The 21474-nt window shown below is 35.2% G+C and overlaps 1 protein-coding gene and 1 pseudogene across 1 annotated transcript in view; one reads left to right on the top strand and one right to left on the bottom strand.

The window, feature by feature from the left end:
• The window catches only part of Spag16 (sperm associated antigen 16), a 1217230-nt gene that overhangs the window by 701779 nt on the left and 493977 nt on the right, over positions 1–21474 (top strand). The window lies entirely within an intron of this gene.
• LOC111815425 lies at positions 1139–1644 on the bottom strand (annotated as a pseudogene).

Here is a 21474-nt window from a genome sequence, read left to right as displayed (position 1 = left end):
AGCCCTCTGTCATGCTTTTAATTGGCATTTGTCCTAGGAAATGTTATAGAATATCTTTTTGTACACTTATTTGACATTTGTATGTCTTCTTTGGTGAAGCATTTGTTCAAGTTAGACCTTTTTTTCAGATTATTTTTGCAAACAACTGTATAGTAAGGCAAAACTAGGTTATATGAGTTCTTCAAGATTTGTTTCTAAAAAATTGTTCTAATTATTCTAGTTACTATCTTTTCCAATTCTGTCTTCCTCTTGTTTCTTCAAGACACTCCTCAGAACTAATTTGCATCCAGATTATTTAGCAACCCAATAGTACTTTTCTATGAACTTGAACTAAAACCATCCCTTAATGGGAAATTTCTCTATGTAACTTCCATCTCTGATGGCCACATTTTTTGATCTTTTAATGTTACTCTATGAAGACTTCACCAACATATCTTTTTGTTATGATTATTGAATTATTTAAAAAGCTCCCTCTTGTTCTGTAATTATTTTTCTTTTGCCCTTCATGCCCCTCCCCATTTGCCGCAGCTGCTTTCCAGTGCCTAAGGCACACACATCCCCTTTCTATTGAGATTTTATAAATAATTTGTTCTATGTCATAAAGCATTCATGTTTCTGCTCTAGTTCTCTTTATTTTTACTTCCCTTCTACCATGTAACAATCGCTTCTTTTCTCTTTCCCATGAAATCCTTTCTGAAGACCTAATAGTTAACTAAGGTCGCATGGTCTCATCTTCTATCTCACTTTCCTTAGAATTTACTACTGGATCTGTCCCCTTTGTGAAATAAAGTTGCTCTATGCATTCTCCCAGATATTTTTCCGGGTTTTTTTTTTAAATCACAGGGTAGTTTGTTAAAAAGAATCAAAACAAACTCTAAGTGCCAGTGTGTACCTTGTGCACATTTAAATGACTCACAATAATGAAGTTTTTTCATATGAAGATCACACCACCTTGTTGTTTACCAAAAGATGTTCAAGGAGAAATCTGACTCCAAATGGCACAAATCACTGCATTTGAAATAGACCACATTTCAAACATGCAACAACACCACTGGTAATAAAGCTTTGGAATGGGTGCTCATTCTGTTATTTCACTACAAACAGGACAAAAAGCAAGGTAAGTTGAAAATCTATTCTAAAATAGAATGGAGGTTGTCATCATCTACACCAGCACACCTCACTCCTCTGCTGCCATTTTTAGCAAGTATTCCTTGTCAATCATGAAGAGCCTCCAGGCCTCTTCACTGGACAGATCAGAAGCACCTCTTCTTTTGTAGAAGTTGATAGATGGTTCATTCCATTCTGTTACTAAGAAGTGCATGCTGCTGCAGCAACACTTCATGGCTACCTAGCTTAGATTCTTCAAAATTTCTGATCCTATATGAAAACCTCTATAATACTCATCATGAAGAAGTCATCAAGATACAGTAATTTTCCAATCCATGGGTCATAGGTAAAGTAGTACATGGCAAAACCAACAGTGCTGTGTCCTTCTGGAGTCCAGTGCCCCTTGGGCACTTCTGCAACCAGGCAGTGGTAGAAGGGGTGCTCTCCAAAGCCATCCTCTAGCAGATCTTTCTCTGTTAATATCACTTGGTCTTCCATATATTCTATTTAGCTAGTTCTTTGATCAGCTGCAGGATGTCACTGCAGTCCAGCAGCAGTGGCCGGGTGGATCACAATTTAGTCATTTTCATCTTTTGCTTTTCTTCCCTTTAATTTCTATTGTAGTTGATCCAGATTGCATGCAGTTAAATTACTCCCTCACAACCTCCCATATTAGAAAGGTTTATATTCTGTAGTGATCTAAACTTGAACAAGAAATCCCAGAAACTTCTTTTCATCTACCTTCTTCTTTAACTTTATCTGTAAATATGCCTTGTCCTAGCAGTATTGAATGTGGACTAAAATAATAAGAGGAGTTTTTGAAAACTTTCCTATTTCAGATAGTTTGCTAACCTATTATGGACAAGGAAACAACAAGAGTGTTCATACTGGATGAGAATAAGTGTCAACAATTATTTATTGGGTAATGGTGCCATTCAAAATAAAAACATTTTAATGTGAAATTTTTACTTATTCAACATTGCAAACCTCTAAGAAATTGTCTCAGTTACTCTTCTCTCATTTCTGGGACGACTATCCAACACTCAAATTAGGGAAGGAAAAGTTTATTTAGCTCAGAGTCACTGGAGGCTTCAGTCCATACTCAGCTGGCCCCAAGGCAGACTGGCACATCGCAGAGGGCAGCAGTTCATGGTGGTAGCAGAAAGCATGAGAAAAATGGAGGAGTAGCAGCAACAACAGCAACAGAGAGGAAGTCTATCTCTCTGTCTCTCTTATATCACACTCAGGCTCTCTGCCTCAGACTGGTGTAACACTCATACCTATAATCCCAGCAGCACTCAGAACCATATTCCCAGCGTTGGATCACCCATAATCCCAGTGATCATGAGTCAATCACAAACTCTACAAGTCTGCCCCATGGCTGTATGAGGTTTTGGGGGGACACCTAGAGACCAACCATAACAGGAACTAAAAACATTTTGGAAAAATGATTACAAATCTTCACTTTCAAATATGTATTTGATTTCACTATGAGGTCTTTAGCACTCAACCATAATCATCAAAGTAAGGAAATTTCAGCTGCAGTATTGAAAGAATACTCTCATCAAATATTTACTCCAAATTTTATTTACCATACTCATATGTCCACTTTATTTTGATTGCAAAGTAAACACAAGAAAGCACGTTTGAGTCTGACAAAATTAAATGCACACAAGAAGTTTCACAGAGATACCTGTGATCTGAACATGCAAGGGAGGAAATGTGAACAGATTCGGGTTATTTTCTAAAACCTTAATTAAAATGACTTCTTCCTTTCCCTATTGCAAATCTTTGCTGTACAACTGTCCTTCGCTAAGTACAAGACGTACATATGTGAACAAAATTTAGCTTTTATTCAGATGACACAAAAACCATATAATGCCGGATCAGGAGTAATTGATGCTGCTTTCCTGCATTTATCTGGAATTAGACGACACAAACTAGCACATACTTCTTATTCATGAGTTCTACCTCACGAGGAGGAGGATTCACCTGAATCTTAAACTGTTATGAACTGCTAATGTGTTCTAGCTTAGAATGAGATAAATGTTTATAGTGTGAGAAATAAAATTTTGGGTAAAGCCCACTTCACATGTATCAATGCTCATTTGAATTCCAGTTCCCATGGCCTATACCTTTCTTTGCAAACACATCTTTGTTTTCCTATGTTCTTTTAAGAGTTAACAATGTTTTGAAAAAAGTATTTAGCTGCTTGTGGAGACTGATGGGAGCTGATAAAAGCTGCTGGGAAGCTGTTGGGGAGATGCTGGTTCTCTTGGGCTGTTCTTCTGGAGGACTTTTACATGCTGGCTTATCTGATGAACTTGGCTATCCTCAGAGGAGGAGCTTGGTACCTCATTATTGCTGACAAAGTCTACGGTTCATTTGGAGGAGCTCTGATCCTCACTTTGAGCATTGCTTCCTGGCTATAGAGGGTAACATTGTGTGGTGCTCAGCTTCATTGAAAACTTGTCATGTTGGTTTTCCTGATGAGAACTCAGCTTTCCTTATTGTCAGAGGAGCTCAGGAGCTCACTGTTACTAAGGACAGATGTGGTATGTTTTGGGGGAGCTCTGGTTCTTTCTTTGAGCATTGCTATTTGGATCCTGTTCAGATACTTCAGCCTGCTAGTACAGATATTTTTCCTGCTGTCATAGACCTTCTATCTTCCACCACTGACATTTGGGCCTTCCCAGAGGAGATTTTTCATGGGCTGTAGGTCTGTAGTTGGACTCACGGAAGACATTGTCACAGGATCCAGGCACTCAGCTAGATTCTTTGGCCTTTAGTGTGTGAACAGATTTTCTCTCTCTCTCTCTCTCTCTCTCTCTCTCTCTCTCTCTCTCTCTCTCTCTATTTTTTTTATTTTAGGGAAGGGCCTAAAGAGTGTTAAGGCTTTCCCTACTAGATTGGACTCATAGTGATTCTCCTGTTTACAACCTCCCAAATGCTGGGATTACAAGTGCACGCCACCACACCCAGTCTCAATTGCAGTCTTAGAGTGCCCCAGGGGTGGGGCTGGTATGGCAGGCCCAGGGATCGAACCTGACCATTGTGCCTGCATGCAGGCGCTTCAATCCACTGAGCTATTTGGGTGGCCTTTCATTCTTAATTTGATGTGTTATATTATCATCTTGTCCAGAAAACAGCTAAATCTCTTTAAAAGGATAAATAAAATATGAAGCATGAAAAACTGTGTATGTTAAATTTAAAAGGAAACAAAATATACACACTAATTAAATGGAGCTAGGAATATATCCTAATGCCTTCTGTTTTAATTCACCTATTAATATTGATTCACATATCCTGATGTAAACTTTCAAATTGCCAAGGAGAGGGTCTATTTGTTTTGTATAGTTAAGGATATTTGAGATGCATTCAAACCAAATATCTGAGATATATAACTATAATATTACTATGAGTAAGTGACAATTGCCAATATAGCTATTCATACATCATAGGCAGACAAGAGGCACTAAACGCTCTCTTCAACAGTATCCTTACGACAAACATCATTATGAGTTTCAGAGTGTGGTTTCTAATGTCTAATACTATCCCTTATGGCCAATTATGCAGAGATAACACAGAGCGTTAGGAACCAGACATAGCAGGATTTTTGCCACAAAAGTTACATGCTATGAATACACACAATTATGATACACACTGCACAAAATTAGATGGTGTACAATGCACAAATCAAAGCCGTTAGTACATTCAAAAAGTCATATAACCATTGTCAAATTGAACTTTAAAACATTTTAATTTCATCAAAAGCAAACTTTCTTTTTTAAAAAAGGTAAACTTTCTACTCATACAGTGTCAATTCTCAATTTCCCATCCTCAAGCTCCTTGAAATGAGTAATTTACATTCTTTTTTTATGGTTTATCAATGCTGACTATTTTATATAAATGAGTGACATAATACATTACTTCTGATGACTGGTTCATCTAGTGTGTTTTTTCTATTTCAATGGCATCATAGCATGTATCTATATTTTATCCTATTTTACCAAATAACCATGAATATACCATATGAATATATGAATAGACCATATTTATCTATTCATTACTGATGGTTAGTGGGACATTTCCATTTTTTAACTAGCATTAGTTATGTGCCAATGGAAATTAATTCTCAGGTTTTTATGTGAACATGTGTTTTCATTATTATTGAATATCTAGCAGTGGAATTGCTATGTCAGTGAAGACTATGTTTAACAGAACTGCTAAACTATTTTCCAAATACCATTTTTAATCCCTTCTAGCAGTGTACAAGCAATTCTTATTTCTCTGTATTTTTTTCATGCTTTATATTAGATAGTGCCTGAAATATTATTATCACAGCTGCCTTTATCGTTATGAATTTTTAAAAGTTTGTGATTTTAATTTTCATATCCCTAATAAACAGTGATATTAAACATTCTTATGTGTTTATTATCCATTTGCATAACACCTTTGAATAAATTTCTATTCAATTCATTGTTTTATTTCAATCCTTTTTCATAATTCAATTGTAAAATTTCATTTTTTATATTATATATAGATATTCCTCTATTTGAAACAAATTATTTTCAATTTTTTTTGCATTTGATGATTTTCTGTACACTTTTTAATTATATAACTTGTAGCACACATGCTTTTAATTTTTTTCTGTATTTTAGGAAAGGGTATACAGGGTGTTGAGGGTCTTACTACTAGATCAGACACTTAGTGATTCTCCTGCTTACAGCCTCCCAATTGCTGAGATTATAGGCATGTGTCACCATGCCCCATCTCAGTTGCCAGCTCAGCATGCCCTGGGGGCGGGGCTGGCACGTCAAGCTTGGGGATTGAACTCCAGGCCCCTGGGCCTGCTTGCAGGTGCTTTAATCCACTGAGCTATTTGGTTGGCCCTCCCAGTTTCTTTTTCTTTTCTTCTTTTTTTTTCAGTTTATTTTTAGATGGTCACTACTAGTAACTAAAAATACAGTAGATTCTTTCCACTTAATTTTATTTTAATAAATTTACCAAACATCACATAATTGTATTTTCAGTGTACAAATCAGTTGCTGATAATCACCAACACTATCCATATAGAAAATTATTTTCATGTTGGGTAAGTGAACTCTATACTATTAAACAATAATTCTTTTTTTTCTCCATCACCTTACCCCAAAAATAGCCATTCTACGTTCTGCCTATATGAATTGTATGTCTACATAAATTATGTATCTGGAATAAATGAAATCATACAGTATTTATTTTTTCTGGCAAGCTTATATCATTTACTATAATGCCCTAAATTCATTCACGTCATAACTATGTCAAAAGTTTCTTCAATTTTAGGGCTGAATAATACTCCCTTGTATGCTTGTGCCATATTTTGATTATCCATTTATGATCAATGGACCAGTTGCTTGTTTCCACATTTTAGCTATCATATATAATACTGGTGTGGGTATATGAATATCTCGGTGAGACTCTGCTTGCAATTCTTCAGCATATTTCCCCAGAAATAGACTTGTTTAAAGGAACTGCTATGATGTTTTCTACAGCTTTGGTACCATGTTACATCTCCACTAACAGAGCACAAAGTTTCTAATTATCAGAGTGCCTTACTTCATGAACTCGATTCTTTCCATGACTCTGGTCACAAAAGCCAAGTTGAATGGAATCAAATCAAGTTCAGTGGTGAGGATTAATGTCAACCTGATGGAGAAATTTGATTCAGTTCTCATCCAGTTCAGTTTAGTACCAGAATCATGGAGAATTCAGTTCATGAACTAAGGTACCACTGCTCCATATCCACATCAAAACTTGCTTCGTGGTTAATGATAGTTAAGTATTCTAATGGATTACAAGTGGAGTTTTATATTACAATTTTGTTTTGAATTTTCCTGAAGATTAATGATGTTAAGCATCTTTTAGGTGCTTATTAGTCATTTCTGGTCTCTTTTGCCCATCTTAAATCGGGTTGCTATTTTCTTGTTGAGTTTTAGAAGTTTTCTGGGTATTTTGGGTACTACACTAATTAGGTGCATCATGGACAAATATTCTGTTCTATTCTGTGAGATGCTTTTTGACTATGTTGCTATAGTCTTTTGATGAACACAGTTCAAAACTTTTCACATCTTTCTATTTGTCTTTTTTTCTTTTGTTCATATCACTGATGTCAAATGGAAAAATTATTGCCAAGTTCAATGTTGTAAAGTTTTGGTCTATGTTTTCTTTTAAAATCTATATAATTTTAGGATTGTATTTAGTCTTTGATCCATTTTGGGTTAACTTTTGTATGTAGCATTGTGCAGAAATCATGTTTCATTACATGGGGATATCTACTTCTCCAGCATCATTTATTTTATTTATTTTATTTTTTTATGTATTTAGTACAGGGTCTCACTATGTAGCTAGGACTTGTACTGATCCTCTTGTTTGCAGCCTCCCCAGCACTGGGGTTATAGGTGTGTATCACCATGCCTGGACTTGGTGGCCAGCTCAGCAAGCAAGGGGCAGGGCTGGTGCAGCATCTGGTACTGGGGATTGAACCCCAGTCCCTGCGCTTGCCTAAGCAGGTGCTTAGTCTGCGGAGCTATCTATCTAGCTAGCCCTTCCAGCATCATTAATTGAGAAGAACACTCCTCTTCACTGAATGATTTTGGATACCTGTCAACCCTATGTGATCATATGTTAGAGGGTTTATCTCTGGGATTCTAATCTGGTTTTTATGTCTTTTATTATGCTAGTACACATGTATTTGATTACCGTAACTTTTTAATAAGTTTGTAAGTCAGAAAATGTGAATCATATGGCTTTCTTGTTTTGGTTATTGTTTAGATTTTTTGGCTATCTTGAAATTTTGAGAAATATTAGCAGTATTGTATTTTTTATAGAATTTATTTTAAGCCATCAGATTCAGAACTTCCCTTAGTTGAATAATTTTCAGTTTCTAGTTCATTCTTCTTACTGGCCATAAGTCTAACAGATATTTTATTTTTTCATTATGTAGTTTGATAAGTATGTGTTTTGAGGAATATGTCCTTTTTATCCACAATATTGGATAATAATAACCAGAAAATTTTAAACTTCTACTTGATGAGATATTGCTATCAAATGTTTCTTTAATGATTTTAGTGTTATTTAAATTATTTAACATGCTTTAGTTCTTGGAACATAGTTTTAATGACACTAGTAAAAGTTTTGGCTGATAGTTACAACACTTAGAATCTATCAAAAGTCTGTGTTGCCTGTGTGCTTCTTATGTATGGGTCCCACCGTGTCTTTGCATGCCTCACAATTTCTTCATACCAGTTGGTCATATTAGATGGTATAGTGAAATGCTGGGCATCAAGTCCCCCATTCTTCCCCATATTATTGTTGACTTTGTTCATATGTTTAGTCCTAGTTGCTATTTCAGTGTAATTAATTTGTCCAAATTGTACAGCCTTTGAAGTCATTCAGCAGAGGATGCAACTTTAGCCCTAGGTGTGACAGTCTCTCCTTTACGACAGGGGCTTCACTCAGGTTCTGTTTTACTGTGTGTGTATTTCTGTATTTTAAGTTTCTAGTTCATCTGTGTCCCTTGGCATCATATCCAGAAATTAATGTCTACTGTTTGGCGCCTGATTTCTCAGCTCTTTTACAGAATTCCTCACTATATGAATCACTCTGCAGCTAAGCTAATTACCATCCCAGTCCCTTTGCAGATCTTTGGGGTCAGTCTTTCAACTTTGGCGAGGCCTCACCTGTTTTCTTTTTAATATTCTTTCTGTTACATATTTGGTTTTTAATTATAACTTGGGTACAAACTTTTAACTTGCTGGTCACTCAGGTCTCCGGTGTTCTCCAGCACTCTCCTTTGCTCTATACAAAATCAGTCCCTTAAGGAAGAACTATAGAGCCCTGTGCTCTTATGGCTTGCCTCTATGTTAGGCATAAAGATTGGCTATTATTTTAAAACACAGCTGCATATTAGAGCAGCATATCTGTGCTATGAGCAAGGTGCTGTCTTAAGATGGTGACCCAGGCTGGGGATATAGCTCAGTGGCACAGCACCCAGCTGGCAAGCATGAGGTCTTGGGTTCAATTCCAAGAAAGAAAGAAAGAAAGAAAGAAAGAAAGAAAGAAAGAAAGAAAGAAAGAAAGAAAGAAAGAAAAAGAAAGAAAAGGAGTCAGTGACCCAGATCTTTTCAACTTCCCATTTTCTTCTTGGGGTACTGCCATCTGATAAGGAGCTAAACCAAGAGTGATTAGAGCCCAGGATTCTAAACCTACTGCACATGGAGTACACTTCCTGATCTACAAATAATGGCTGATTAGAAGAATGAAGCCTGAGACACCTCAGCATCACCTGCCTATGGTAGGTCCCTGCAACATGGGGCTAGGGCCAAAGGAAATGCTGGTAGGTGACTATGTTAGCCAGCTCTCCCATTGCTGGACACAGTGCCCTACTGAAAGGAGGAAAAGTTTATTTGTCTCCTGTTCTCAGTCTCATATTGGATGGCTGAAAGGCATAACCAGCATGGGGGCAAGATGTAGAGAAGCAAAGGCACTCAGTTCATGGCAGCTGGGAAGCCTAGCCAAGCAATGGTGTCAGGGAAGAATGGCAGAGGGACCATGAGTGATACCAAGGGCTGAACCTCCATGACCAACCAGACACTGCCAGACATACTTTAATAATCTGCTAGGTTTTCTTAGTCCAATGACTTTGCCATGTCAGGATTAATGGTTACAGTGATCTTTCTGTCCTTGGAATTTCTAGATTGGGACTTGAGGGGAGCAGGAGGTGCGTCTTCTTGGCTGTAGCTGAAAAAAATGGATTTTATGTTATACTGAGCCTGAGAATTCTGAGTTTTCATAGTAATCATTCCAGTGAGAGTCCAGTGGTATTGCATTGTGATTTTTTTTTTGTTTTTTGTTTTTTGTTTTTTTTTTTGTACTTTAGGGAAGGGTCTACAGGGTGTTCAGGGTTTTACTACTAGATTGGACTTGTAGTGATCTACCTGTTTACAGCCTCCCAAGAGCTGGGATTACAGGCACACACCACCATGTGCAGTCTTAATTGCCTTCCCAGGATGTACCCGGGGGTGAGACCAGAATAGCAGGCCCTGGGGATCAAACCCCCGGCCCTTGTATTGTGATTTTGACAACAAGTTCCAACACAAGTACCACAGACTCTCCCTGTTCTTACTGAAATTTATTTTCTTAAATAAATTTTTAATCATTTGGAGTATTCCTCTTGCTCATTTTTCAGTTACCTAAACTGTTTGGTTTTAATCATTTTCATCATTTACAATTAGTTTCTCTGGAAGAGGGTGCAGTAGCTCTTCATATCATGCACATTTCAGCAGTACTTTCCCTTTCAAATTATTTTAAAGTAGAATATGCAAAACAAAAGTTAACCTAAAATATAAAGATAAAAATCTAGAGTAAAATGCATGCACATACAGACGTGTGTACTGATATTCTACATTAAGTTATCCACTTCACTTAACAAAAATCTGGGCCAATTAATTGTAGAAATACAGTAGTGAAAGTAAAATTGAAATAAATTATTTGTTTTACTATTTTTGATATTCCCCAAATTACTTGATTTATGAGAATTTATTAGTAACTAGAATTGATTAAAAATGTCTTGATTCTCCTTATATGAATTTACAATTTTTACTATGTGAATAAGTAAACTTTTCAAACAATGAAAAACTGTAAAAGTAGAAGTTTTTGTTGGAAGACATTCTGAGCAAATCAGGATGACATTTTCTCACAATAAAAATAAAAGCAGCCAGGAATCTGGGGAGCAGTAGAGTGTTCCTAAATTCAATCCCTAATCCTGCAAAATGGGAGAAAATAGCAAATAAAATTGCTATTTTATTTAATTATATTCCTTGGAGTAGCAATTGTTACTCTTTGTTTATGTCTTTACAGATATATCAAAACAATGGAATATATTACATCTACATTGAAAATAACTGAATGACTTTCAATTTTTTCACTACTATGAGCAACGTCTCATGAGCAAAAACAATTGCTCACTTGAAGATATTGCTAAAACAAAATAATAGAAATGAAAACTTTCTGTAAAACTACAAATATTTTCTAACAAATTTTCTAAATTATTTGTTGTAAAAATTCTGAACCAGCTTGGTTAATTTATACACAACTAGTTATTATGTTATTGATAAAAATGCACCACAAATGCTTGAAAACACCAAATTAATATTATAAATATACTCATAAATGTACACATGTGCAGGAATACACATTTACATATTTAGTAATATAAACATTAACATGATATTAAATGATAATAATATCACTAAATGATATTAGTGAGCTTAGTCTACTAATGCTAAAATAATGGCATGTGTTTACATAATAGCTATTTTAAGAACTATAATAAATAGTTTGATATTAATAAATATATCATAATCATTATTAAGCACTAAGTGCACGTATTGCACAGCTATTTCCATCAAAACAATGTGATACCAGCCTAAACAAAACATATATGTCCATCAAGAAAACAGAGAGCTCAGAAAATAATTTTGCATACATGGCCTATTTCTTTTCTTAAAGCATGCCAAAATCATTTAATGGACAATGGGCAGACTTTTAACTAAATGACTTTGGATAAACTGGTCACCTGCATGAAAACATTTGTTGCCTTGCTTTATTCAACACAATATGTAAAATTGACTCAAGATGAATCAAAGACTTAAGCATAAGACATAAAATTATAAAGCTCTTAGGAGAAAACAGGAAAAATGTTCAAAACATTGAATTTGGTATTTTTAGATATGAAAATACCAAACATTAAAAGTAAAAATAAATAAATTACACATTACTTAAATTAAAATCTATATAACAAATGATATAATCAGTATGTGGAAAAGCAACCTATGGAATTATGCTTATAAAAAATAGGCCACATATGTGAAATTATTTTTCTGAGCTCTCTGTTCTCTTGATGGACATATATGTCTTAGTTTAGGCTGGTATTACATTGTTTTGATGGAAATACTTTGCCATATGTGCACTTACTTCATGATAAAATATGTGAAGAACTCACACAACACTAACAACAAATAACCCAATTAAAAAATGGGCAAGGGATTTGGATTGGCATTGATCCAAAAAGATCTACTACAATAGAGAACAAACATGAAAGATGCACAATACCGCTGATCATTCAAGAAATACAAATCAAGGGTGAAATGTTTTCCCACATGACTCCCATTCTGGTGGCTATCAAAACAACACACTGTAAGTATTTTCAAAATTGAAAATTGACCTCCCCCCCCCGCATTCTTAGTGGAAATATAAAATGCTGTAGTTGCTATGTAAAACAAGATGGTCCTTCCAAAAATTAAAATAAAATTACATAATCCAGCAATTCCTTTTCTGAGTCTATGCTTAAGAAAATGGAAGCTAGAGATGGGAGGGCTTTCTATTCATCTGTGCTCATAGCAGCCCTGTTCACGACATTCAGAGCTAGAAGCAACCCAGTTGCCTGAGCAAATGAATAGATAACCAAATGGGTATATACATTTAATGCAATGTTGTTCATCTTATACAGAAAACTAAATACATTTCACGATATATATGAACTCCAAGAACATTAGGCTAGGTTAAATAGGCCAGTTATAAAAGGACAAATGTTATATGATTCCACTAACTTTAGCTACCTACAACAGGCAAACTGGCAGAGACGGAAAAAGGAATGGTAACTGCCGGGATGTAGGGAGAAGAGGTGGGAGATTATTTAGTGAGTGTGGAGTTTTAGTTTAATAACATGAAAACAGATCTGCAGATACGGCACAAAAATATGTACTTAACACTACTCAACTGTACACTAAACTTGGTTGTTAGTTAATTTTATATCATTTAAATTTTACCACAATTTAAAAATATGTAACACTATTGAGTTGGGAAAACTAAAGTTAGATTAATTCAATAAAAGCATTGTTTTGTATGGAAAGTGAATAATACCATGCCTTAATGGATCAAATCAGTGTCTGTTCCTGATAGAAGGAAAAAAATTACAAATAAATAATAGAGAAAATATTATTGAATAAAAATAAAATGATCTGAAATTTGCTGCCATTATTGTCTATGATGGTAGAACTTTAGATGTACTCTGTTTAAGTACAACATACAGAATCTATCTTCACCATCACTAATTGCATTAAACCCATTATTTTTGTATTTGGTAAAAAAACTGATTTAAATTTTTTTAGCTTTTTTTTTTTTTTTTTGGAACTGGGGATTGAACTCAGGTCCTTGCGCTTGCCAGGCAAGTGCCTATTCTACTGAGCTATCTCCCCAGCCCTTATTCTAAAATTTTTAAGAAAAATAGTCTATATGGAAGTGACAAAAGTTTCTCCATAATGAAAAACATTAGAAATGACTCATATAAAATAATTTAAATCTATAATAATTAAAATATGTTTTAAAAATCTGTGAATGTTTTTATAAAATGTAAAATTGTAACTTTATTTTTAATCATAAGTTTATAAACCAAGTGTCACTGAATTGCAGTGTTAAAATATAGTATAAAGAATTAATAAAAGTAGAATCAAATCTCATATATTGAATAGTTTTACATCAACTATTAATACAGATGTACTTGAGGGACAAATAAAAAGGAAAGACTTTTCTAAAATCACTCCAAAGTTGAAAAATCATTTCTTATCAGCCACGTGATTGAGGATGACTTTTATTTTCTTTGAGACATCTGTACACATTTACCAAATCTTCTACAGTGTATATTTAATTATTTGATGATTACAAGAATAAACAACAGTAAAAATAGTGATGCCTTTTTTATACCTTACCTGATGGGTTGGGTTAATTGGCTGTTGGTCACTTGCTTGCTTGTTGCTTGCCTGCAAGTCTACCTGTGCGGCCTGTGCCTTGGTATTTCATCTTCATTGCCCTGACATGTGACCTCCTCCGGCCACCTCTGTTCCTCTATTCATTAAGTGGAGTCCACTGTGAAAATGCAATTCAAACCCAGGCAGTTACTCTTCCTCTTCTGTCTGGGTTCAAGCTGCTACTGCTCTTGCAGGCCACGCAAAGCTCCAAGACGCTGAGACAGAGTTCACCTTTGGAGCTCAGAGTTTAACTGGGCTTAGCAGGAATTGCTCATGCTGTTTCAACTTTTGAATAACTTGGCTCAATCCTGTTGCAATTTTTTTGGACCTGTAAATTCAAGTAATCCACATTGGACCCTGTTATATGCAACCTACTATGACTATTGTTTCATTGTTTTGTAAGAACATTCAAATTAATTACACCGGTCCTAACACTGTTGCACTTCAAACTGTATTCAGATATGACAAAATCACCATTCATCATATTCCTTATATTGAACACATAAAATATGTCACTCAACTTATTTCCTTCTCTTTAGGTATGCATTAGGGAATTGCTTTTATGTCACTTTTAATTTTACTCAGTAAAATCCCTCACATTTAAGAGTTAAATCTTGAAGATAAATAAAATGACCCAAAAGAAAATGAAAGAGACATGTGTCAAACTCATACATGAAATTATTCACAAGACTTTAAAATACAAAATACTTAAATACAAATTTTTGTAAAAGGTCTAACATAAAAATTCTATTACAAACCCATGTAATGATTACTAACCAGTGAAATCAGAGAACTATAAATAAAGTTGTCATAATTTTTTATGTTTTAGAGCTGCATCTAATTTTAGGTTAAATATGTTTTGTAGGAGTATATTGTTTTATGGGCCTAATGCTCATTTTATTAAATGCTGAGGCTATTTGCATAATTACTATGTATACTACATCTTTGTCATCTTTATTGAACTTGAAAGGACAATAGCAGTATTTTAAATGGTAATAGATTTATAATGATTCCCTCTTTCTCTAAAAATAAAGCTTAGCTAGAAGTTCACCAACCTTGAAACCTAGAGAACAAAAATGCCAGTCCCAGGGACCCTATGCCTGCCTCGCGTGCCTTCGCTATTTTTGCACATGGTGGCTACTCCATAAGGCGGGAGAGGCAGTGATAGGCTGATGGGGGCTGACAGTTTTCATCTCCAGTTTTCAAGGCTAATTATTTTCCAGCTAGGTCTTACATGGTTGTACTTCCTTTTATGACATACCAATGATGTTTTCATTTTATATATAAATTTATGCTGAACTGATACATAAAAACAAAAATTATAGATAGGTAAGAGTACAATATGACATTTCAGGTCATGCATATATTGTGTAATGCTTGCATCCAGTTTAACATATCTAACTCAAATTAGCAATTTATTTTAGTAAGACACTTCACTCTCTTTTCAACAAGCTGTTTGAAATATACAGTTCATTACCATTAACTACAGTAATCTTAGTGTTCAATTGCACACCAGAACTTCTTACTCCTGATGGCAATTTAGTGCCTATTGATCAATCATAGCATCTTCCCCCTGTCACCCTGCTCTCTTCAGCCTCTGATGTCACCATTCCACTCTTTCTCTACTATCTCAACTTTTTTAGTTTTCCCATACTAGTGAGATCACGCAGTACTTATTTTTCTTTGTCCAGCTTATTTACTTAACAGTGATCTTCTCTTCCATCTTTATTGTTTTGCATGACAGGATTTAAATTGTTTACATGGATGAATACTATTCCACTGTGTCTATATTTATGTTCCATATTTTCTTTTTCCATGCATAAGTTGACAGATTTAAATTGCTTTTATGTCTTGGCCACTGTAAATAGTGCTGAAGTGAACTTGGGAGGGTGTGACAGATGACCAACTGACGGTCAACTTGTTTCACCTAGCTGAACTGAACTAGTGTGGTGCTGTGTGTGTGTGAGGCCCACCTGAGGATTGTTGCCTGCAGCATAAGGGGCAGAAACAGAGAAACTATTGAGAGGCTGTTAGAGAAACTGGAGAAGCTACTAGAAACTGTTGGAAGCTGCTGGTTCTCTTGGGCTATTCCATTGTAAGACCTTGGCATGCTGGCTTTCCTGGTGAACCTGGTTGTTCTCATTGAGGGGGAGCTCAAGACCCTGTTGTTGCTGAACATGACTGCAGTTCACTTTTGAAGAGGTCTGGTCCTCACCTTAAGTATAATTTCCTGGCTCCAGAGGGAAAAAGCATAGCTCAGTCCCCTGGAGAAGCTTGTTGCATGGCTTTCATGATGAGAATGAGGTTGTCCTCCTCCTCAGAGGAGATCAGGACATCACTGTTGCTAAGGATGGATGTGGTACTTTTCTGGTTCTTACCTTGAGCATTGCTTTCTGGCTCCAGTTCAGATCACTCTGCCTGCTAGAACAGATCCTCCATCCTTCTAGTATAGACTTCTTAGCTCCCTCCACTGATCTCTGGGCCTTCCCAGTGCAGATCGGTGAAGTGGGCCTGCATAAGACACTAACATGGGTTCCAGGCCACCACTTAGACTTGACAGAGCTCATGGTTATGAGCTCTAGGTCTTCAGCTAGACTCATTCAGGCTAATAGTTTCCAGGCCCTAAGCTGTAGTCTTTGGTCTTTAATGTGTGGATAGATTTCCTGCACTCTTTGTATATGATTCTTTGGGTGACTATTAAAAAATATGTCCTGTTCTGTATTGTTCCCTTTGCAAAATGCTAAACTACAACAGAGGGTATGTCTCTTCAATAGACTGATTTTCCTTCCTTTGAATATATGTCTAGGAGTAGGGTTTTGAAATGTGGCAGTTGTACTATTAATTTTTTAAGGAATTCTCATGCTGTTTGCTAGAATGGGTACACTAATCTAATTCCCATCAACAGTTGGGGAAAGCTCTGTTTCCCAAATCCTCACCAGCATTGGTTTTGATAATAGCTAGTCATTTTGATAACAGCTATTTTAAGTGGAATAAGGTGGTGTTTCACTGTGGCTTTGATTTGTTTCCCTGATAGCTAATGATACTAGCATTTTTCATGTATCTGACCACTTTATGTCCTCTTGGTTTGTGGAATGGTTAATTTTAATATATTTCAATGTGTAAAGTTACCTAATGTTGTAAAGTTCAGTAACATTATATGGGACTGTCCACATAGCTGTGTCATTCTTTTGATTTGTGTAAAAATCACACTCCTCCTGATGGAAAATTCAGCTGACTTTGATTCAGAGGAACTAAATTCAAAGCCTTTATTTTGGGACAATAATTAATCTTTCTATTTCAGGTCTCTTCTCTAGGTGACAGCTGCAAATTTGAAGGCAAAGCATTAGATTGAATATTTGGTTCTGCCCATCATTAATAGGTGTTGGACACTGGACACATCTTAAATTTTATAAACATTAGCTGCATTGTGGCATGAGAATAGGAACATAAAGCCATTTTATAAACCACAGGGGACTTATCTAACTTTTTTACTTAGCACATAGATATATAGGATCTATTTTTAGGATGAGTTTCCTTGCCCTTTCAAAATAGGTAGTGGGTTTTCTATGATATACAACATGCTCTAAAGTTCTCCATATGAAGTTTACATTGTCATTTGAAAAAGCATACTATTTTTCTTTTCCTGAAGTGTGTGTACATTTTCTCAGCAGAATATTTTACAATACAAATAGAGTAGTATAATAGTTGTCTCAGTTTATTCAGACTGAAGCAACAAAATACATTAAGCTGCATACCTTACAAATGAAAGTAGCCTTCAGAAATGTGAGAAATAAGTGTCTCTATAAATTACCTAGCCTCAGACATTCATTATAAAAGCATAAACAGACTAAGAGAGTTACTAAGTCTAACACCTTGGACTAAGGTGTCACAATTGAAAGAACTGAGTGTGGGAAAAGTGAGGAAGATAAAAATTATAAAATACAGAATCTGCCAAAAAATGTATAAATATCTGAGTGGAAGAGGTAAATACAAATCATGTTCTCATATAATTTATAGATGTGCAAATGTTAAAAGAGGCATGAGAGGAACAACTACCTAATCAAAGAAGGGAGGGTTGATAAAAGTAGAGTCATTTGAGATGGTGTTTAAAAAGAAAGAAATAAGAAGTTCCAAATGAATCTAAAATAAAAGGATCTAAGTAATTGCATCAAGTACTCCAATAAAAGAAAGATATAAAGCTGACCTTGGCCAGGGTGGATACAGTAAGACAGCACAGGAGACGTGATGTAAGTGAGGTCTGTGAAGTATTTAGGGACACATGACAAAGAGCCACGGTACTAACTTAGGAGCCTGGACTCTTCCCTTCAGTTAGGGGGCAGACACTGGAGCTTGTTAATCATTCTTCACACAGATTATGACCAACTGATACCTATAGCTTATTCATTTTGGATTGAAGTCTGAAGAGGGCAGAAGATGCCAAGTTCATACATTTTAGGTAGTTCACTCTACGTCTTCATGGTGATCCTTTGCCCCATGTGGCTACAGGCTTTTCATTCACATTACCTTTTGGATTCACACATGCTGCTTCTTTGTCCTCAGTGGGATTCCAAAGAGAAAAAGTAGATAAAGCAGACTTGTGTCTGTCCTCAGGCAGGTTACAACAGACAAACACAATTTTTTTTTAATTAGCTGGTTCTACTCTCTTCAGAATTAGGTCCACGATCCCCTGATGAGGATGCGGGTTGCCTTCCTCAGGATTGCTGCGAAGCTGGAGAGGAAGCAGCTTTCCCAAGATTTTGTTTTTCCCTTTTCTTAGTTAAGCATTTATTTTGTTATTTCCTAGAGCTCTGAGAAAGTTGAATGAGACCATTTCTGCTTCTTATTCAGTACTCTTGTAAGGGGACAAATGTTTGGTGCCACTTACCACGGTGTTCTGTTGAAGCTACTTCCTTACACTGTCATTTTATGTTCTGACTTGAGGCCATGGCATGAGAGAACTGCCAACAGAGACGGGCAGGATGCATAGGTGGAAGATTAGTGCTTAAATTTAGACATTGATATTATCTGTATATGTTTTCTATTATACAAAGTAGTTTATGATCTGCAGTAAACCAAGTGAATCAAGAAAGGATTAATAATGATAACTTTTAAGGTAACTTTGGAGGTTAGGTATAAGTTATGGTTAGTGAGAAGGAGAAAAAAATTCAATGGGAAGTGGTAGTATAAGTGTAATATGAGGTATCAGGAGGAAAATAGAGAAGGGTCCCTTATCATGGAATATAGATCAGGAATGAAGTTTGATGAAAGATAGAGCCTGATGATAGAAATTATTTTTACATTCTGTTCAGAAGGCAAGGAAAGTAAAAACTTTTAAGGCAATACTATGATTGAGGCTATTGCCTCATAAGATTAATTTGGCGGTGATATGTAGAATGAATTAGCAGAAATAGATATGTTTAATTAAGATGGTCATATTTTGCTTAGTATCTAAACTGTTCAAGTTTATGAATAAGTACTTAAGAATTTCTTATAATATGAAAAATTTAAATAAAATAATACCTAAGATTCAATATGGTTTAATGCATAAATAGCTATAATCTGGTATTTACTGATCAATGTATTGTAAACTATATATATATATAAGTAATGTGGTATATTTTATAATGGGGATTTCAGTTTTCTATTAAAGAATAAACATTCTCTGCAGCAACAGCAGTCATATTGTCCCTATATGATGAATTTCATCATCCATATCATCCACTAGCCTAGCTTTAAAGTTCATAAAAGAAATGAATGGAGAATTTTCGTGTTTTCTCATTGTGGTATTTTTATTTTTTGTTTTAAAATAACTACTGCTGTTTTCCTTCCATATTCATGGGATTTTCATCTGTGGATCTAAACACAACTAAAAAAAGTTCAGAAAAATTGCTGCATCTGTAATAATTTTTTTAATTCCCTATTAAATATAGAATAATTTATGTAGCATTTACACTGTATTAGCTATTATAAATAAAGTAGAGATGACTTAACACATACATTAAGGTTTGCAAAGTGATGTACAAATATATCATTTCAATAAAGTACTTAAGAATCTACAGATTTTATTTCCAAATGTGATCTTGGAACTAATTCCCTATGAATACCAAAAGATAACTATTCTCTACTAAGGACATTTGGTATTATCAAATAATTCTACTAGACAGTTCTGTATCAACTAACGACATACATCTTTAGGATATGACTTCTGTTGCATCTTAACTTATTTTACATACACCAGATATTTAAGTTATTTTCATACAATATAATATTAAACACCTTTATTACTAAAAAGGATTCCCTTTAGCTACAGTGAAAATGTGCTGTTTTTCCAGATTTAAATATTAGTTAATCCTAGCACTCTATAAACCACCTCTGCCTCATACCTTTGTAGTAATAGGTATCAGTATAACTAGAACAAAATTACTAAAAATACTTTTATATACATAGGTTTTTTTTTTCTGTTTATTGCTGCCATCTCTCATCTCCAGCAGTTGGTTATAAAGCAAGATAAAGTCTAAATGAATGAATATGTCTCTAAAAGATTGAAAAAATGATGTCCAAGAAGTATAGAGAAGCAGCAAAGCTCTCCAATCTGGGAAGCCATTCAAAACTGATTGAATTCATGTTTGCTGCGGAGTATCTCCAATAGCTAATACAGGTGAAGCACCCCAGAGAGAGTGATCTTGGACCTAACTAGAGATAATGAGTACCAGTGTGTAAAACCAACCCATTTTTACCTTGTCTGGTAGAACCTCAGAAATCACATGTGAGGCACTTCTAGCCTAATATTGATCTGGCTTGTGAACTTTGTTCTATACATAAAATTTATCATTACAATGGTAAAGGAAGAGTAAAAGAGGAATCATCTGTATCACGATTCCATTGGGAATATGTATCATTTGAAGTCTAGGAATGTTGAAGAATTTTTGTAAAATGCAGCTCATTTAAAAATCACTTTGGAAGAGAAGAAACTAAGTAAGCTTATATAACATAAAAATATATTAAAAGCAGAAGGTCATGGAAACTAAAAAGTTTGGGACTCAGAAATTCTAATACCCAGTCTCTCTCAACAATCCAGCAGAAAAATATAATCATGAAGTATAAAAAGTAATGCCATATTAATATGCTGAGCTATAAAAGGCTCAAGCCAAAAACTTCTGACAATTGTCAGTTCTGCTGATAACCCACTACTATTATGGACTATTGGACTATATTTGGTTATTTTGCTGAATTCACCTTTGCAAAGGTACTTTAAAGCCTTCTCCAAATACAACTTCTCTAACTGCAGTGAAACACCCATCTCTGAAAAAACAAAACAAAAAAGGGGGATATACTGGGAGCCACAAAGCCAGGAAATTGACCAAATATTTGCAGGTGGGACTTGGCCCAGTTCCTAAATCAAATAATCTACCTCACTCCTGAGATGAACATTCTGTCTGATTAAGGTTTGCTATCAGTTGCTAGGTAACCTAGTGTCATGTTTTACTAACTTCACAAAAGTATAAATAAAAGACAGTTT

Source organism: Octodon degus, unplaced genomic scaffold (assembly GCF_000260255.1).
Source record: "Octodon degus isolate 3935 unplaced genomic scaffold, OctDeg1.0 scaffold00016, whole genome shotgun sequence".
Taxonomy (NCBI): Eukaryota; Metazoa; Chordata; class Mammalia; order Rodentia; family Octodontidae; genus Octodon; species Octodon degus.
The sequence above is the reverse complement of the archived record's forward strand: the minus strand, read 5'-3'. Positions and strand labels throughout refer to the sequence as shown.